This window comes from Stenella coeruleoalba (genome assembly GCF_951394435.1).
Source record: "Stenella coeruleoalba genome assembly, chromosome: 2".
NCBI classification, from domain to species: Eukaryota; Metazoa; Chordata; class Mammalia; order Artiodactyla; family Delphinidae; genus Stenella; species Stenella coeruleoalba.
In genome coordinates, this window is record NC_137147.1 from 143,254,131 (window position 1) to 143,273,702 (window position 19,572).

At 45.5% G+C, this 19,572-nt stretch overlaps 1 protein-coding gene and 1 pseudogene across 3 annotated transcripts in view; both read left to right on the plus strand.

Moving 5' to 3' along the window:
- The window catches only part of DAPK2 (death associated protein kinase 2), a gene marked incomplete at its 3' end in the record, with an annotated part of 119,106 nt that overhangs the window by 22,544 nt on the left and 76,990 nt on the right, over positions 1-19,572 (plus strand). The gene's annotated exons all lie outside the window — the stretch shown is intronic.
- On the plus strand, positions 4,948-7,220 carry LOC307181862 (heterogeneous nuclear ribonucleoprotein A1-like; annotated as a pseudogene). Its single transcript has 2 exons — positions 4,948-4,956; positions 6,311-7,220. The product of its transcript is annotated as a heterogeneous nuclear ribonucleoprotein A1-like (transcript).

The following is a 19,572-nucleotide window of genomic DNA, read 5'->3' on the forward strand; positions in this document are numbered from 1 at the left end:
GCCTGCGCACCGCAACGAAGAGTAGCCCCTGCTCGCCGCAACTAGAGAAAGCCCTCGCGCAGCAGCGAAGACCCAGTGCAGCCAAAAATAAATAAGTTAATTAATTAAAAAAAGAAAAAAGGAAAGGGTCATGGGAGGTGGCCCAGTGAGGAGTGAATCACTGTAAAGAATGTGAGGGGGGCTTCCCTGGTGGCGTAGTGGTTGGGAGTCCGCCTGCCAATGCAGGGGACAAGGGTTTGTGCCCCGGTCCAGGAAGATCCCACATGCCGCGGAGCGGCTGGGCCAGTGAGCCATGGCCACTGGGCCTGCGCGTCCGGAGCCACAACGGGAGAGGCCACAACAGTGAGAGACCCGCGTACCGCAAAAAAAAAAAAAAAAAAAAAAAGAATGTGAGGGGATGAGGACCTGGAAGCTTCTCAAGGGAAGGATGGAGGCTTCACTGACTTGTATCCTTCACACAGAAAGAAAGGACTCAGTAAACCCTTGTAGAAAGATTAGCAAATCAGGGTGGCAGCCCCTAAGAGAGAAGGTAAAGTGATGGTGAGGATTCACACTGGTTCCTGCAGTGAGTCTCCCATCTCTTTTGCCAGAAAAATTCTGGCAGATACCCTGGGAAGTTTGGAAAGAGTCATTTGTTATTGTCCTCACTGGGCCACCTCCCATGACCCTTTTCTTTTTTTTAGATTTAATTTATTAATTTATTATTAATTAATTTATTTATTTTTGGCTGCGTTGGGTCTTCATTGCTTTCTCTAGTTGCAGCGAGCGGGGGCTACTCTTCGGTGCGTAGGCTTCTCAAAACTTAAAACTATTCAAATGTTAATAACTGCAGGTGCTCATTTAACAATAACAGTGTTGTACATTTCTTTTCTCTCTGCGAGATTGTCCAGAAGCCTATAGCATTGCCAAGATTGTCCAAGCCTTTTTTAAAAAAATTTTTATTGGAGTATAGTTGATTTACAATGTTGTGTTAGTTTCAGGTGTACAGAAAAGTGAATCAGTTATACATATACATATATCCACTCCTTTTTAGATTCTTTTCCCATATAGGTCATTACAGAGTATTGAGTAGAGTTCCCTGTGCTATACAACAGGTCCTTATTAGTTATCTCTTTTACGTTTAGTAGTGTGTTTATGTTAATCCCAACCTCCACCTTTCCCCTTTGGTAACCATAAGTTTGTTTTCTAAGTCTGTGAGTCTGTTTCTGTTTTGTAAATAAGTTCATTTGTGTCATTTTTTAGATTCCACATCCAAGCCTTTTAATGACATGTTCTTTTCCTCCTTCTGCGCACCTTCTCTCTCATCTTCCTTCCTTTCTTCTACTAGTTGTACTCAGCCCTCAAGTCCGGTGAAAAGTCTCCTGTCCTTCTGAAGCCTTCCCACGGGTATTTCCCCCAGCTTCAGCCATCTATCCAGCTTCCAGCATCCATAGCCCTTACAATCTCTGCCTCATACATAATTGTTCTGAAGCAGAAGGTTTCCTGGACGTTCATTCTGTATTCTGAGCCAAACCGTGAGCCCCTTGTAGGCAGAGGCCAAGGTTTATCATTCTTAGTTTTCCCACCACCATTAGCATAGAGCTGGATCCGTAGTAGGTGCTCAGTAAACACAGGGGCTGGTGTTAACCATAAATTGTACTCAGCCAGCACTGCGCCCCTGACGGCTTGAGTTTGTGTTTCCAAGCCCAGGAGAAGGTAGAAATGCAGTGGCATTATTTTCATCACAGTCCTGTTCACACGACCTTCTTTGTTTTCTTGCCTGGAGGGGGTGGAGCAGGGGAACAGGCCAAGTGTGCAGAGCTGTTTGACATCCCAGCAGCTGTACAGAATGCTCACTTGTTCTCCCCTTTCATGTGCCAGAATTGCCGCACATCCCAGCTTCTTCCTGCACTGGTGTTAGCCTTGTGGCCTCTGTCCTGCTCCTGCTTCTCCAGGAAGTGGCTGAGCCTGGTTCTGCGAACCCCAACGGGGTATCTAGTCCCAGATAGAGAAGATGCCAGAGCTTCCCCTTGTGGGCAGCAACCAATCTCAACTGAGGAGGTGCCGTGGAAGTTCCAGGTCACGGTGGTGGCTTTCTTGGGGCTTTCTGAGGATAAGAGAAATGCAAAGATTCATCTGCGGCATCTGAGCCATCAGCCATGGACTTAAAGACCTTGATTCAAGTCCCACTTTAGCTGTCAATATGCTTTGTGACTTTGGGCGAGACACCTTCCCTTTCTGGGCCATGCAGCACTTTGGTGGTGCAAGTGGAACCTGATTGCAGGTCTCCTTGCTCCTGGTGCTTCCTCTTTCTCCTATTCCACAGAAACACTACAGGTATTTGATATCACACCAAGTCACCTACCCTTTCACTTTTGACTTGTTCCTGTTAGTACCTGAGGTGCTCTTGAGAGTAGGGACTTTCTTCAGAGGCCTGCTGTCAGAGATCTACCCCCAAAACGTGATTCTCCTACATTTCATTCCTTTCAGCTTCAGACATCTTGGGGCTACGTGATGGGTCTGTTTGTCTCTCTTTTTTAAAATTAAAGTATATGGGCTCCCTTGGTGGTGCAGTGGTTGAGAGTCCGCCTGCCGATGCAGGGGACACGGTTTCGTGCCGCGGTCCGGGAAGATCCCGCATGCCGCGGAGTGTCTGGGCCCGTGAACCATGACTGCTGAGCCTGCGCGTCCGGAGCCTGTGCTCGCAACAGGAGAGGCCACAACAGTGAGAGGCCCGCGTACCGAAAAAAAAAAAAAAAAGTATAGTTGATTTATAATGTTCTGTTAGTTTCTGGTGTACAGGAAACTGATTCAGTTATACGTATATATAACATATTCTTTTTTCTTATCCTTTTCCATTATGGTTTATTACAGGATATTGAATATAGCTCCCTATGCTATACAGTAGGACCTGACCTTGTTATTTAGTGTCTGTCTCTTTTGACAGCTGCAAAGAGATCCTTCCAGAAAAGGTGGGCCAAGTGACACTGCTTTGTTGAGGCAAGTAATGCCGTCCCATGACTGGGCTCCATAAAGATTTGTCATACGAACAGATGAATGAATGAATGAATGAATGAATTCTAGGAAGAGGCAAGGGAATTGATGATGCCATGGGATCACCTGAATCATCACTGTAAGAGACCAGGGCAGTCTTGGGAAGACCCCTCTGTGAAACTGACCATCTTAGGGCAGCACTTGCCCAATTTCCAGTCCTGATGAAATGGGTTCTGTCCCCCACTGCCACCCCAGCTCTCTCTCCATGTCGATGCATTCAGCAAGACCGTGCAGCGGGAGCTGGTGTGCGAGTAAAGGCGTCCTGGCTTTGGTTCTGCCGCTGCATGTGCTTAGGCAAATCCTTTCCCTCCCCAGGGGATCTCGGTTTCCCATCTCTAATGTTTAAGTGCCTTCCAGCACTAGCCTCCTGTGACTGTATGATCATGTGAAGCATCCTTGCTGGGTCAGAGGCCACCTACTCACCAGGGCAGGAGTCACCAAGGGCCATGGCACAGTGAAGCCTCCGGTGCCACTGAGACTGCTGTCGCTGAGATTAGACAGGGATGCTTGGCATCGAGGCTGTGCCCAGGGCCTGTTTTAGCAACACGGCTAGTAAATATTGACTCTGTGGCACGAAAATGGAAAGCAGAGATGACTGTGTTAACTCTCTCAGAGGGCAGAAGTTCACCAAGTCCTGATAAGACAAGATGTAGTTACGCAATCTGTGGGCGTATCATTGACAAATACGTTGTTTAGGGCTGGGGAGAGCTGAAAATAGGACAAGGGAGCCTTCACGGCTGATCCACGGCTGCTGTCCCGTTGGCATAAGCTGGCCTGCCGGTTCATCGTTCATTTTTAAATGAATGGATACTTACATTCTTGAAGGATAGAGAAAAAAGACTGTAAGGAAATACACCAAAACATTCACTGTGACATTCTCTAGAGATGGTGAAATTGCCAGTAATTAAAAACTATTTTTCACAGTCTACAACAATCACATTACTTATAATCAGAAAAAGGTAATGTATTAGAAATAAAATACCCTTTTTTGAAGAGTCTGAAGGAACTTTCAGAATCTTCTAAGTACTTCAGATCTTTGTGTTTTGCCTACTGGACATTGTGTGGTAACGTCGCTCTCAAAAAACAAGAAAACTCCATATGAGAGAAGGTACTCTTCAGAATAAACCCTGATCTAAGCGTGTTTATGTATTGATTTGTACCCGTGAAAGCAGAACGTGGTGGGATAAAATTCCAGTCACTTGAGATAGCAGGATTTTTTTTTTCTATGTAAACAAACACTGCTTTGAGTGCTTTCTGTTTGCCAGCCCTGTATTCTACAGTGACCAGGCCCGGCTTGGCCCAGAACTGGGCAGGTCTGAGCACAGGGCACTCTGCTAAGTGGTTCCAGTGGTTCTGGTAAGGTAGCAGGAGCCAGGTATGGAGGAGGGACTAGGCCTTAGAATTTGGAAGGCAGGGGTGGGAGTGCCATTATATTAATAATAATAATTATCACTGATTAAACACCAACCATATGCCAGGAACCTTCCACATATTACTGATCCTTACAAAACTTTGTGTGATAGGCATTAGCTACCTTTTAGGGATGAGGAAAGCAGGGCTAGGAGAGTCACCTCCCAAAACTTCAGGGCCCATCAGCAGCAGGCTCTGGATTCAAACCCACATCTGCCTGACTGCAAAGCATTTGCTTTTCCCACCCTGCCAGGCTGCCTCTCAAGCAATTTAGGGTTTTACAGGAGAGCACAGACACCTGCAAAGGGAGCCTGAGCTAGCAAGACGCATGCAGTCTCCATCCAGGACTGAGGGTCTTTGGAGGAAGACGCAGCCCCAAGCGTAAATCATCTGCGAGTAGCTACAGGTAGCATCCTTGTGTGCCAGCCCTGACCCCAGGACTGGGTCCATCTGCCCTCCTCGGCCCTGGGGCCACCCAGTGGGGCCATTGGGGCCACAAGAACCATGGGACAGGTGAGCCTTCTTTGAGGTTCCTTCTGGCCAGTCCAAACGGCCCTTCATCCTCATCATCCCTTGTGCGATGGGGGAGGTCATTTGTTGGGGGGCAGTTGAAGTTTGGGGCTGCACAGTCAGGGCCTGTGGAGGAGGAGAAATTGGTCTGTAGGCCTACTTTGTACCTGGTTAATTAAAACAACCAGTAAAAGAGTCTCATGGTGGTTTAGCTTTGTAGCTGGCTCGCTAGAGCTAATTTCTGAGTCTGACCAATCGCCTCTTTGGGCCCAAAGATCCTGTCCTCACAGCCCTTGGGACTGGCCAGGAGCCTCACTTCCTCGCCCAGCTCCTCCGGAAATCTCTCTACTGTAACCTACCTGGAGAATGCTTCGTCTGCCCCCTTCACCCGGGAAGGCTTGCCTTCTGAGAATGAATGCCTCAGAGTTGAAGTTCATCAGTGAAAGTTGGTCTCCACTTATTTTGTTTTCTTAGGAGAAAGGATGTGAGTTTTGGGGGAGGGGCTGAATTGTGGTATGTGGTGTTTTTAAAAAACTATGTTTTGGGCCCAAGCAGCTGAGCTGATTGCAGCCCAGCAGCACCCGTTATGGAAATGGCTTATCTTGTGGTTCTCCAGAGTTGTGGCTAGAACGTATTTGGCTTCCTGACAAAACCATATAGGATTTTGAAATTTGATGGAGAAGGCTTCAAAGTTACCAAAATTGAAAGGAGTCGTGGCATCTGTATTCTCCTTCTGGCCCAGGAGTCTGGGTTTCTCTGAGGCTCACACCAATGTGAGTATCTGTTTTTTGACATAATAATGATAATCGTAATAATCACCTACATTTGTACAGAACTTTACAGTTCATGAAGAACATTCACATACATTATCTCATTCAATTCTTGTGGCTACATGTCTAGATAGGCAGGGACAATTAACCCTATTTTACAGAAGAGAAAATGAGGGCTCAGAGACGTTAAGTGACCTGGTCACACAGCTAGGAAGAGGCAGCATCAGAAGTTGAACCAAGGTTTTCTGACTCCAGACCAGGAAAGGCAGGGAGGTTTGCATCCAGTTTATGATGTGGACCTGCCATTGTGTTGGAATGCAGGCTCCCTGGGCACAGGGAGATGCAAGCAACCCAAGACTGTCCCGGACCCAGCAGAGCCAGCCTCTGTAGAAGATGAGACAACCTTCAAGGTGCAACCTTCAAAGGCTCTTTCTGAGCCTTATGGTAAGTGGGTCTTGGCCCCCTGTAGACCAGCAGCGGGAGGACCCCGTATTAAGAGCTCATAGAGCCTTTCTGCCCGTGGATGCTGCCTAGTAAGCGTCGTTGACCTCTCCCCGCCCCCTCCACTGCCGTCATGTCTAAGTCAGTCTCCCAAAGAGCCCGAACAGCTACGGAAGCTCTTCATCGGAGGTTTGAGCTTTGAAACAAGTGATGACAGTCTGAGGAGCCATTGTGAGCAGTGGAGAACGCTCACAGACTGTGTGGTAACGAGGGATCCAAACACCAGGGGCTCCAGAGGCTTCGGGTTTGTCACATATGCCACTGTGGAGGAGGTGGATGTGGCCATGAATGCAAGGCCCCACGAGGTGGATGGAAGAGTGGTGGAACCAAAGAGGGCCGTCTCCAGAGAAGATTCTCAAAGACCTGGTGCCCACTTCACTGTGAAGTGGCACTGTTGGTGGCATTAAAGAAGACACTGAAGAACATCACCTAAGAGATTGTTTTGAACAGTATGGGAAAACTGAAGTGATTGAAATCATGACTGACTGAGGCAGTCGCAAAAAGAGAGGTTTTGTTTTTGGAACGTTTGATGACCATGACTCTGTAGACAAGATTGTCATGCAGAAATACCACACTGTGAATGGCCACAGCTGTGAAGTAAGGAAAGCCCTGTCTCAGCAAGAGATGGCTGGTGCCTCATCCAGCCAAAGAAGTCAAAGTGGTTCTGGAAACTCTGGTGGTGGTCATGGAGGAAACTTCAGTGGTCGAGGTGGCTTTGGTGGCCGCCGTGGTGCTGGGGGATATGGTGGCAGTGGGGATGGCTACAATGGATTTGGTAATGATGGAAGCAATTTTGGAGGTGGTGGAAGCTACAATGATTCTGGCAGTTACAACAATCAAACTCCAAATTTTGGACCCATGAAAGGAGGAAACTTTGGAGGCAGAAGTTCTGGCCCCTATGGTGGTGGAGGCCCATACTTTGCCAAACCCCGAAATCAAGGTGGCTGTGGTGGTTCCAGCAGCAGCAGTAGCTACGGCCGTGGCAGAAGGTTTTGATTACTGCCAGGGAGGAGTGTGCTACGACAGGCTTATCAACTCTTAAAAAACAAAATTCCAGTTCAAGCTCATGGCTGAAGGGAGCATCCTTATGAGGACCTCTATCTGAGCCACTGTGCACTTCATTTTCACTGCCATGCAGTAGTCATTAGCTGCTATGCAGCTCGAATTAATCATTCAATTTTGTGAATGGACTTTTTCAAAATAAAATGCATTTAACTTGGGGAAAAAAAAAAGAGCTCATAGAGCCCTGGAGTTAGCTGCTTTTGAACTTCGGAGCGGTAATTCCCACCTGGGACATACTGTCCTTGTCCTGCATAGCATAGGCAGGAGGGAGTGTGTCCTTGGCAGGGCAGGGCCCCGTGGGTCAGCCAGGCTGTGGTCTCCTGCAAGACCGCAGCTGGCACAGGTCCCTGACCATGTGGTGCCCTCTCCTGCCACCTCACCACCCTGCAGGGACCTGCTCTGCTCTTCTGCCCACATCACCTCATCCTTTCCTGCCCACCTCCTGTTAGGACGCTTCCTTTCTCCATGCCCCTTGCTTGTCTGGTAATTTCTCTCTCCTTCCTCAAATGTGGCACATCTTGTTTTTATTTAATGGTCTTGACTTTTCTGAGGGATCAGATCTGTTTTTTCAGTTAGACGTCAGCTCCCCCGTGGTACCTTGCCTGTGGTCTTTGGTAAATATTCATTATATATTGGTCAATACCATTGGCTGCTCACCTGGCGTAGGAAAGTGTTTTGGGCTCCTGGCCTCGCCCAGGACCTGAAGTCTCCTTCAGAGACCTGAGAGCTGTTGGGACAATCACACAGTGTTCAACCTGAAAGGGACCTTCGAGAGTATTTAATAATCCAACACTGGTTTTCCAGAAGAAGAAATGAAAACCCAGGAGGGAGTGATTTGTTCCTAAATTATCTGGTGGCTTTGAACAAGTCACTCACTTCCTGTGTTCTCATTTCTTCCTCTGGAAACCAGAGTGTTGGACTGTTAGATACTCTCAAAGCTCCCTTTTAGATTGAATGTTGGATGATTGTCCCAACAGCCCTCAGGTCTCTGAAGGATGGTGTATGATGCGGCAGGAAGTTTTTCCCCATGCCTGAGGGAGGGTCGGAGATACTCACTCCTCCACGTCTGCCCGCAGCACCGCTGTCTCCTCAGGTAGTACTAGAACACCAGACTGCAGGATGGATCACACTTTCCTCTGTAAGCAGTCTTGGAGATAACCCCACTTCCCAAGGGTCAGGTGCTCTGGGAGGCAGGAAGGCCATCTTGGAGCCCTTGGTTAGAGGAAAATGAAGTAAATGAACACTTGACCGGAGTCACTGCACCTCCAGGGAGGACTCAGGCAGCCAAGCCTCTGGCTCAGAACCCTGGCTTGAAGGTGTTTCTTTCTGGCAAAGCTTCCAGTCACACCCAAAGAAGGTTGGGATTTGTTACGTGCAATGACTAATTAGTCCTGAGGCGGGAGATCTCTACCCACTTACGATGGTATCATGATTTATTCACGTCAGGTTGGAACATTTACAGGGGCTGGACCTTTGTTTCCTGTGGCTTCCATGTCATGTGCAGACAACTGTATTTTTCCAGAATGGATAATTTCTCAAACCTAGCTTGCTTTCCCAGTTGCCGCCAGGAAACTTATAACTCTGGTCACTCGACAGCGCCCCCCTTCCCGGGTCTGCAGTTGTTTTGGAAGGAATGCATTCTTATCTGGGCCTCAGTTCCTTTCCTAGCAGTGCAAGCGCTGGGCTAGCTGCTATCTCAAGGCCTTCCAGCCCTCAGGTTCTTTACTTTTTCTTGCCCCTTTTCCCAGCGGACACTTCTGTTTTCTTAAGGGATATGCTTCCATAGAGCTGCTGCAAGTAAATCAGAGACATCTCAGCTGCTGGGAAGCCCTATGCCTGGTTTCACCTTTCTGCCCAATTACTAAGTCTTAAAGGCACCTAGTGTCCTTTAAGCTGCCAGTTTTCTGCCTTTCAAGATCACACAGACTCAATGTCTAAAATCTCGGTAAGGAAGGACAAGGTCTCAGCCCTGAGGCAGAGTTAAGGCGGGCTCACTCCGCACTGTATTCCCTCAGAATGAAGGGTAGGACCTGTCTCACTCCTCAGGACGTTTGCAGTGTCACTGTGACTGCTTCCTGCACTCTGGCTGTGGAAGTGATTTGTCTCCTCAGTGATCTGGTTGCCACCTTGTGGATTGTCTGGGGGTAGGGGTGGCAAGGGCCTCAGGCCTTAGAGGGTCTAAAAATGGTTTTGCTTCCGTGCTTTCTTTTTGTCTGTTTGCCATTATGATGACATCGGAGATATAATTTGTATCCTGTTTTCCCCAATTACATTACATTGTAAACATTGCCCTCTCATTTTCTCGGGGAATATATTTATCGGCCAGGTGACATGATCAGGTTAACTTTAATAGTTGAAAAAGAAAAATAGTGGATAAAAAAAAAAAATCAAATAGTGCACTGAAAAGTTTCCTCCTCCATCCTCCTGAATCTTTCTAGCCCCAGGCCTCAGAAGGGACCATTATTAAGTTTCCATATATCCTTCCAGAAACTGTCTGTGCATACACAGCCATACATATGCACGTTCTGTATTTTTTTAAATATAGATTGGATCAGCCTGTGCATGTAGATGGGATCAGAATGTTGTTCTGCAATTTGATTTTTTAATCTTGTGCATTTTCCCAGATCCGTGTGTGTGTGTGTGTGTGTGTGTGTGTGTGTGTGTGTGTGTGTGATGTTCTTTTTACCAGCTGCATAGACCAACTGTGGATGGACCATAATGAATTTAACCGGTGACATTGAGGTTGTTACTACAATGCGCATCCTTGTATATACATCTGCATACCTCACTTACTCACCTCCTGTCTGCCAAGTATGGTTCTAGACACTGAAGATTCTGCAGTAAAAAAGACAGACTCCAGTGCCACACTCATACCAGTATAATTATTAGATAAATTCTGGAAAGTGGAATCGTTGGCTGATTGATTTATCACAGTTATTGAATGCATGTAAGCCACGTAGAATATTTTGTCGCATGTTTGATGAATGTTTGAATTTTTGGCTGCCTGAAACTTTCTCCCTTACACTTGCCCCTGACCACGGTATCCGTACCCTCTCCTCAGCCTCCCACTGGTTAAAGGGCCATTTACTGAGGCTTCAGGAAGGTCACTACAGCAGTGCTGGGTGATGACAGTAACATGTGTTTGCTGACAATTTTCTTTCTTTTTTTTTTTCTTAACTGACGTATAGTTGATTTATAGTACTATATTAGTTTCAGGTGTATAACATAGTGGTTCAATATTTTTTAGATTATACTCAATTTAAAGTTATTATAAAATATTGGCTATATTCCCTGTGCTGTACAATATATTCTTGTAGCTTATTTCTTTTATACATAGTAGTTTGTACCTCTTAATCCCCTATTCTTATTTTATCCCTTCTGCCTTCCCTCTCCTCAGTGGTGACCACTAGTTTGTTCCCTATGTCTGTGAGTCTCTTTCTGTTTTGTTATATTCACTTGTTTGTTTTATTTTTTAGATTCCATATATAAGTGATAGCATACAGTATTTGTCTTTCTCTATCTGACTTATTTCACTAAGCATAATACCCTCCAAGTCCATCCATGTTTTTGCAAATGGCAAAATTTCATTTTTTTTGTATTTTATTTTATTTTATCGAAGTATAGTTGATTTACAATGTTGTGTTAGTTTCTGGTGTACAGCAAAATGATTCAGTTATATATATGTGTGTGTGTGTATATATATATTCTTTTTCAAATTCTTTTCCATTATAGTTTATTACAGGATATTGAATATAGTTCCTTGTGCTATGCAGTAGAACCTTCTTGTTTATCTATTTTATATGTAGTAGTTTGTATATATGTTAATTCCAAACTCCTAATTTATCCCTCCCCACCTTCCCCTTTGATAACCATAAATTTGTTTCCTATGTCTGTAAGTCTGTTTCTGTTTTGTAAATAAGTTCCTTTGTATCAGTTTTTTAGATTCCACATGTAAGTGATGTCATATGATATTTGTATTTCTCTGTCTGACTTCAATTAATATGATAATCTCTAGGTCCATCCATGTTGCTGCAAATGGTATTATTTTATTCTGTTTTGTGGCTGAGTAATATTCCATTGTATATATATATATATATATATATATATATATATATATATACCACATCTTCTTTATCTGTTCATCTGTCGATGGACACATAGGTTGCTTCTATGTATTGGCTATTATAAATAACGCTGCTATGAACTTTGGGGTGCATGTAACTTTTCGAATTAGTGTTTCTGTTTTCATTGTATATATACCTAGGAGTAGAATTGCTGGATCTGTAGTTCTGTTTTTAGTTTTTTGAGACCCCTCTATACTGTTCTCCATGGTGGCTGCACCAGTTTACATTCCCACCAACAGTATATGAGCATTCCCTTTTCCCCACACCCTCACCAACATTTGTTATTTATAGACTTTTTGATGCTAGTCACTCTGACAGGTGTGAGGTGATATCTCACTGTGGCTTTGATTTGCATTTCTTTGATGATTTGCAGTTCTTTGATGATTAGCAGTGTTGAGCATCTTTTCATGTACCTGTTGGCCAACTGAAAAATGTCTATTCAGGTCTTTTGGCCATTTTTAATAGGTGTGTATATATGTATATATATATATATATATATAGAGAGAGAGAGAGAGAGAGAGAGAGAGAGGGAGAGAGAGAGAGTTGTATGAGCTTTTTATGTATTTTGGATATTAACACCTTATCAGTCAAATCATTTGCAAGTATTTTCTCCCATTCCGTAGGCTGTCTTTTTGTTTTGTTGATGGTTTCCTTTGCTGTGAAAAAGGCTGGCACTTTTAAGTTCCTTGAGGTACGGCTTTGCCATGTGTCCTCACAATTGCGTGAGGAAGTCAGAGTGGCTGGTTTGCACTTTACAGAAGGAACTGGGGCACAGAGAGGTAAGATTGAGCTAAGGTTGATGAAGGGAGTCCTAGCTCCCCACAAAGCTGGCTGGTAGCAAGGCTGGGATGAGGACTCAGGAAGAGGGACTCTGCTTCCTGGGACTATTTAAAGGAGTGCTCAGAGTTCCTGCCATTTAAATGAAAGCATTTTACAAACAACCCAGTCCAAAAATGGGCAGAAGACCTAAATAGACATTTCTCCAAGGAAGACATACAGATGACCAAGAGGCACATGAAAAGATGCTCAACATCACTAATTATTAGAGAAATGCAAATCAAGACTACAATGAGGTATCACCTCACACCAGTCAGAATATCCATCATCAAAAAATCTACAAACAACAAATGCTGGAGAGGGTGTGGAGAAAAGGGAACCCTCTTGCACTGTTGGTGGGGATGTGAATTGGTACAGCCACTATGGAGAACAGTATTGAGATGCTTTAAAAATCTAAAGATAGAATTACCATGTGACCCAGCAATCCCACTCCTGGGCATATACCCAGAGAAAACCATAATTCAAAGAGACACATGCACTCCAATGTTCATTGCAGCACTGTTATAGCCAGGACATGGAAGCAACCTAAATGTCCATTGACGACGAATGGATAAAGAAGATTTGGTACATATATACAATGGAATATTACTCAGCCATAAAAAGGAATGAAATTGGGTCATTTGTAGAGACGTGGATGGACCTAGAGATTGTCATACAACGTGAAGTAAGTCAGAAAGAGAAAAACAAATATCGTATATTAACGCATATATGTGGAATCTAGAAAAATGGTACAGATGAACCTGTTTGCAAGGCAGAAATTGAGACACAGATGTAGAGAACAAACGTATGGACACCAAGGGGGTAAAGCCGGGGGGTGGTGGGATGAATTGGGAGATTGGGATTGACATATATGCACTATGTATAAAATAGATAAATAATAAGAGCCTGCTGTATTAAAAAAATAAAATTTAAAAAAATGTAAGAGTTTTAAAACTGAAAGATGAAGTTAGTTTTTTTCTTTTCACTTCATTCTAAAGGGCTTGCATTTCATGAATTCACTTAGAGCTGCTCTGTGCACTGCAGTAGCCAGCGGCCACGTGGGACTACTTAAGTTTAAAGTAATTAAAATTAAATAAAGTTACAATAGGTTGCTCAGTCATGGTAGCCACATTTCAAGTGCTCAGGATTCACATGTGCCTAGTGGCTACTGCATTGGACAGTGCTCTACTGGATATTTCCATCATCCACAGCCCTGACTTCAAGTGTCCATGAGGCTGTAATGTTATTTTTCTCCTAAACTCATGTTCGTAGGTGGAATTTTTGAGATCATCTTCACTGTCTAACTTTACAGGTAGGGAAAAGGGGGTGTACAGATGGGACGTGACTAGCTGCCCATGGTGTCATAGCTGAGGGTGCAAAGCTATAATTAGAGCCAGACCTCCTCCTATGTTTCATAGTTGTTTTACAGTGTTGTGTTAGTTTCTACTGTACAGCAAAATGGAGTGCTATACAGCAGGTTTTCATTAGTTATCTATTTTATACATATTAGAGACCTCCTGTAGGAGATTAGAATGATTAAAGTACAAACTGAAAATAAAGATGATTGAGAAGGCAGGCAGGCGGAGCCTCTGCCTGAAGGTGGCCTCTGTGGTTAGGAGTGATGCAAAACCACTGGTTTAAGACTGAGAGCCAAGTGGGGAACATCGTCATACTGAAAGAGTCAAGAATGCCTGTACCCCATGCCTCGTAGATTTTATCCTCCACTCAACCTCTGGCTCCTGAAAACTGTAGTTAGGAAGATGAGCAGAGAGTACTAAGCAGTTGATAACTGCTGTTAGTACTAGTAGTAATACTGGTAATACTAATAACAACAACAGTTGTCAAGTACCCTGCCGATTTTCCTAACTACAGTTTTTAATTTTGGTGGTGGTGGTGGTAGTAGTAGTCGTAGTAGTAGTAAACAGGAAGACAGGAGTTAAAAATTATGTCCATAGGGGCTTCCCTGGTGGCGCAGTGGTTGAGAGTCTGCCTGCCGATGCAGGGGACACGGGTTCGTGCCCCGGTCCAGGAAGATCCCACATGCCGCGGAGCGGCTGGGCCCGTGAGCCATGGCCGCTGAGCCTGCGCGTCCGGAGCCTGTGCTCCACATCGGGAGAGGCCACAGCAGTGAGAGGCCTGCATACTGCAAAAAAAAGAAAAAAAAAATTATGTCCATAGGCAGTCCTTAAAGGTGGAAGGAACTTTCTGGTATACCAAGATAATTCTCTTGTGTGTTTATGCTAGTGATTCTCAAATGTTAGTGGATATTGGAATTCCCCTAGAGGGCTTGTTAAACCATAGATGTTGGAACCCATCCCCAGTGTTTTGATTCAGGAAATCTGGGGTAGGGCCTGAGAATTTGCATTTCTAACAAGTTCCCGGATGATGCTTATGCTGCTGGTTTGGGGGGTATACTTTGAAAAGCATTGGTTTATACCTTTAGGTGCTAAAGAGAGCTCAGCTTAAGTTTCAGTGGCACAGATTTACATTTCTAACCCCCTTTTACAGACCCTCCTACCTATGCCCCAACTATGCCCCACCTAGAACCAGCCTCTGTACCACTCGGAAAACAGTTGTCATTACTAACCATGTCTGTGCGTCAGTTTTTCAGACCTAACCACCAGTAGGTCTTGAGCTTCTACAATGTGCCGGTTTTACAGTGGGTGTGGTGGGTCACACTGATGAAGTGTAAGATATTGCCCTGCCCTTAAGTAGATTAATCTAGTTTTGGGGTGGGAAAAACACAAACACAGGAAAGAAAAGGGTACAAAGAGATAATTGTCTTTTTGTGTACTCATCTTTGTAAGCTGACGCATTCAGGGGCGAGGATCCCTGGGGGTTGGCATGGTCAGGGCAGCTTCCAGGAGGAGTTAGAACTTGAACTTAAGCAGAGGTAGGATTTGACTAGGCAGAAGGTATCTCAGGATAGGCAAACGGGCAAACAGGAGAAGCCCCGAGGTGGGAATGTGTGTGTTGGGTTGTCCCTGCTGGGAAGCCAGAGTACAAGGGCCCTGGGACCTGGCCAAGGTGCATAGCCTTGACGGGAGGGGAAGACAGGTCTTGAGTAGAAGAGAATGTGATGACATAAGTGTTTCAGGAAGATGGACTCGGGGGATGTGTGGGGTGGACTGGGAATGTAGATGGAGGACTGTGGGCACGAATGCTGAGCAGGAGGTTGTGCTAAGTGTATTCATCTGTAAAAGTCTAGCTCTAGAGGGGGGTGGGTATGAAGAGAGTCTAGTCAATTTCATTCAGAAACTATGTACTGCGGCCCTACAGGGGGTCCAGCATTGTATTAGGTACCTGGGGGCACAAGGATGGGTGATTACAGGCTCTGCTGGAGGATCTCACAGTTTAGTGAGGAAGAGGAATATACAAAGAGAGAATTTCAGTAAAATGTGCTGAATGCTATGATGGAGGTGTGCACCAGAGGTGGAGACAGAGGAAAGCCTCATGTCCAGGACACAAAGAACATTTCTTTTTTCTTTTTTTGAATTTTCTTTTATTTATTTTTATACAGCAGATTCTTTTTTTTTTTTGCGATATGCGAGCCTCTCCCGTTGCGGAGCACAGGCTCCGGACGCGCAGGCTCAGCGGCCATGGCTCACGGGCCCAGCCGCTCTGCGGCATGTGGGATCTTCCAGGACCGGGGCACGAACCCGTGTCCCCTGCATCGGCAGGCAGACTCTCAACCACTGCGCCACCAGGGAAGCCCAGCAGATTCTTTTCTTCAAATTTTTCTTAATGTTTCATTTTATTTTATTTTATTTATTTTTGGCTGCGTTGGGTTTTCGTTGCTGCATGTGGGCTTTCTTCTAGTTGCGGTGAGCAGGGGCTGCTCTTTGTTGCGGTGCACAGACTTCTCATTGTGGTGGCTTCTCTTGTTGTGGAGCTTGGGCTCTAGGTGTGCAGGCTTCCGTAGTTGTGGCACTTGGGCTCAGTAGTTGTGGCTCACGGGCTCTAGAGCACAGGCTCAGTAGTTGTGGCTCATGGGCTTAGTTGCTCCGCGGCATGTGGGATCTTCCCGGACCAGGGCTCGAACCTGTGTCCCCTGCATTGGCGGGCGGATTCTTAACCACTGTGCCACCAGGGAAGCCCCAGCAGGTTCTCATTAGTTATCTATTTTATACATATTAGTGTATATATGTCAATCCCAATCTCCCAATTCATCCCACCACCACCCCCCCTCACTGCTTTCCCCCCTTGGTGTCCATACGTTTGAAGAACATTTCTAAGGAAAGATCAGGAGTGATAATAAATTCTGGCTGACTTTCCCATGCTCATTTTGACAAAGAGGAGGTCTTACGTTTGTAGACTAAGAAGAGGTTCCTGCCCTTTCCTCGCCGTTGACTGTCATGTTCTTGGTGACCCTGTAGCCCAGTGATGTATGGTAGAAACTGCTGACCGCCCCCCCTCCCAGTTCACCCCTGATTGGGTAATTACAGTTGTTGATGAAAAAGTAATCCGTGGATCTAAGAAAGAAATGGAAAATTTTATTTGAGCCAGATTGAGGATTATAACCTGGGAAGAGCATCTCAGAAAGCTCTAAGAACTCTTGCACCCATTAGAAATCAAAACACAGTTACATGAGTTTTTTGAGACAGCTGTACATCAATGACGTATTATTGACAGTTCACACAATCCAGATCTAAGTGTCAGTGTGGCCCCTTATATGATCAAGAAGGTATGTTATCTTTTAAGGAGTTGTCTTGTTGCTGGGAGAATGTTCCTCTTTATGGTTGAGCAGGTATTCCTGTTGATGGGGGAGGTTTGGTCAATGCATAATACGGATACACACTGCACACTAGAGGGGAGAGAGGGGCCAAAAGGCAGAGAAAATTTTTTATGCTTAAATTTTTCTTATCTTTCCATAAAATATGAATTTTATTTCACACAGTGTTCTGCTGTGCTGGTTGGGGGTGTCCATTCGATTGTTTCTTTTCTCTCTCTCTTTTCTACTGTTAAACAACACAGGAAGTTTTGAAAGGGAGGTTTTCACTTAACTATTCATCATCCTAGCACATTTTTGCCTCTGTGCTCTCTACTATTTTTTTGGCCACAGAAGTGTGTTTAAACAAAATGAAAACTGTAATCAAACTGTACATATACCATCTGCGCACGTTCCCGTATCATTATTTTATAAACATGTCCCCGCTGATTCTCCTGTTTATCATCTTAATGTTTGTGTCATCTTCCACTGCAACCAGAACAGCTAATTACCACCCAGTTCCTTAGTGGAAGATTTTTAGCTTGTTTCCAGATTTTCCTTGTCTATGGAGCTGTGCTCTCTCTTTTGAAGTCTCTCCATTGGCTACATTCCCAAAGAACCCTGCACTCGGACCAGAATAATGTGATTTTAAGTTCCAGATCTGTGGCTAGTTAGCTGTGTGGCTTCAACTCTCTGAGGCTCAACTTTCTGCTCTGTGGTAATACTGACTGTGCAGGGTGTTGAGATATGACTCAGGGCCCATAAAGGACCTTTCATGAAGGACCTGCACATTTAGGCACAGTTGATATGACTCAGTAGAAGCACGTGAGTGAGTATTTTTATGGTTCTCTTTTTATCTCTCTACGTAGAGGGATAATTCACTGACCACGCAATTCATCCATTTATAGTGTACAATTCAGTGGCTTTTACTCTAGTCCCAGAGTTGTGCATCACCACCACCATCAACTTAAGAACATTTCATTACCGCCAAGAAGAAACCCTGTGCGCACTAACAGTCATTCCTCGTTTCCTCCAACCCCCCCACCCCCCAACCCTAGGTAACCACTAGTCTGCGAATTTTGTCTCTGTGGGTTTGCCTATTCTGGTCACTTTATATAAATGGAATTATATTTATGTGGTGTTTTACGACTGGCTTCTTTCGTTGAGCATAATGTTTTCAAGGCTCTGTGTTGTAACATGTATCTGCTTCATTCCTTTGAGTCACCAAATAATATTCCATTGTATGGATATAGCACCTTTTATTTATCCATGTATCAGTTGATGGACATTTAGGTTGTGTGGTTCTTTAAACATTTTAAAAATTAATTAATTAACTCATTTATTTTTTTTGGCTGCGTTGGGTCTTCGTTGCTGGGCGCGGGCTTTCTCTAGTTGCGGCGAGCGGGGGATACTCTTCGTTGCGGTGCGCGGGCTTCTCATTGCGGTGCCTTCTCTTGTTGCGGAGCATGGGCTCTAGGTGTGTGGGCTTCAGTAGTTGTGGCACGCGGGCTCAGTAGTCGTGGCTCACAGGCTCAGTAGTTGTGGGGCACCGGCTCTAGAGCACAGGCTCAGTAGTTGTGGCGCACGGGCTCAGTAGTTGTGGCTTGCGGACTGTAGAGTGCAGGCTCAGTAGTTGTGGCACACGGGCTTAGTTGCTCTGTGGCATGTGGGATCTTCCCAGAGCAGGGATCGAACCCGTGTCCCCTGCATTGGCAGGTGGATTCTTAACCACTGCGCCATCAGGGAAATCCCTTACGTTGTGTGGTTCTTGATATGCAGTGCTAACTGACATCTATCAAACACTGTTGCATGCCCCAAGTTGTTTGATGTGCCAATATATAGGACTCTTGGTCCCTTTTTCATCATAACTGTCAAACCACAGAAATTACGTAACTGCTGGGAGAACTGTCGGAGAGCTGCCCCCGTGAGTTATGAAGGAACCCCATGCTGAGTAAGCCCACACCCTTTAGGAAGGTACCTTTGCCTTCCTTCCTGATGCTAACTTTCTCCAGGGCTGGGAGATCAGAGGAGGCAGCCCATTCAGGAGGCAGAGAAGGCTTCCTGGAGGAGGGGCCTTCAAGGATAGAAAGCCTGGCTGAAGTAGGAGTAGATGGACATCTTGGGCAGGTGTGAGCAGGGGACAGATTGCCGTGATAGGAGAGTGGAGGGAAGATTTAGGGGCCCTGGGAACTGAGGGTGCCCGATTACAGGCTGAGGGGATCTTATACAGAAAGGGTTGTGTGGTGACGAGCATGGTGAAGTGAGGTTGGGCCCGCTACTGTCTTGTAACTTTCCCCCCTCCTTGTAGCTGGTGGAGGTTTTTCTGAGTGAGGTTCAAGCCTCCCTGCATATTCAGTGGCTTTCTGGAGCTGGGCTACCTGTGGGCAGGAGGGAAGAAGAGTCGCCACTTCCTTCTTGGCTCCCTGCGAGATTGATGTAACCTGGACTTGGCTCTCTCCTCTCCCAGCTGCCATGTAGGCGCCAAGGCTGAGCTGTTTGAAACATGAGGTGGGGTGGAGGGGAGGGGAGAGAGAACAGGGATGCCTGTCAGGAAACCTGTCTGGCCCTGGCTCTGTCACTGCCCGGGAGAGTAGAGGGCTCAGGCAGGTCCATCCCCTTGTCTGGACCTCGCCTTTCC